Source organism: Elephantulus edwardii, unplaced genomic scaffold, assembly GCF_000299155.1.
Source record: "Elephantulus edwardii isolate Elephantulus edwardi_28Jun2011 unplaced genomic scaffold, EleEdw1.0 scaffold00052, whole genome shotgun sequence".
NCBI lineage: Eukaryota > Metazoa > Chordata > Mammalia > Macroscelidea > Macroscelididae > Elephantulus > Elephantulus edwardii.
The window spans coordinates 4,823,414-4,823,876 of record NW_006399802.1 but is presented as its reverse complement, the minus strand read 5'-3'; positions in this window follow the sequence as shown (position 1 = coordinate 4,823,876).

Below are 463 nucleotides of genomic sequence, written 5' to 3'. Positions count from 1 at the left end.
GCGCTGACATGAGGTTGGTTTACATCTGTGAACCACACTTTGGGCACCAGTGATAAGAAAGATCACAAACATGACACACTAATATAGACTGAACGGTCCTGACCAGCTTCAGAACCGCTACCAAGGGACCACGCAGGACCTTCGAGAAGTACAGAGGGCATCCGTTCATTGCATGGTTTAGTCAGTAACAGTATAGAAGCCGGTCGGCTCAGGCCGGGCGCTGGTGAGTCAGTGGTGCACGCCACAGTAAGGCCGATGGACCGGAGATTAAGGGCTTGGGATAGTCGGAGCTCCGTACCCAGTGTCTCGCGCTGCTGGAGAAGACCATAGGCACTGGGGAATGACGCCACCAGCCTGGCGCGCGCCCGGCACACAGTAGGCGCGCAGCTCCGCGCTCCCACGCGTGCGCGCCCGGCGCACAGTAGGCTCGCAGCGCCCTGCCCGGCGCACGGGCCGGGAGGCC